Source organism: Odontomachus brunneus, unplaced genomic scaffold (assembly GCF_010583005.1).
Source record: "Odontomachus brunneus isolate Ranch 3 - 2012 unplaced genomic scaffold, Obru_v1 Obru_scaffold_142, whole genome shotgun sequence".
Lineage (NCBI taxonomy): Eukaryota > Metazoa > Arthropoda > Insecta > Hymenoptera > Formicidae > Odontomachus > Odontomachus brunneus.
In genome coordinates this window covers 495,728-495,950 of record NW_022639592.1, presented here as the reverse complement: position 1 = coordinate 495,950, position 223 = coordinate 495,728, and positions in this window count along the sequence as shown.

The window sequence follows — 223 nt, the reverse complement described above, 5'->3', positions numbered from 1 at the left end:
GTATATGTGTACAATTATTGCACAATATAATTATCTTGACTCCTTTGCAGCAGTTTTACATGGTGTGTATGTGAAACCTCCCCATTTAATAACATACGTATGGCCCTTGATAGAATTAAATAGCCTATCTAGGAAACAGAATCTGCGCGCAATCTGCCGGCAGTCTGTCGTCAAAGTCTGTCGACAGGCTCTGCGCGCAGTCTGTCACCAATCTGTCGTCAGA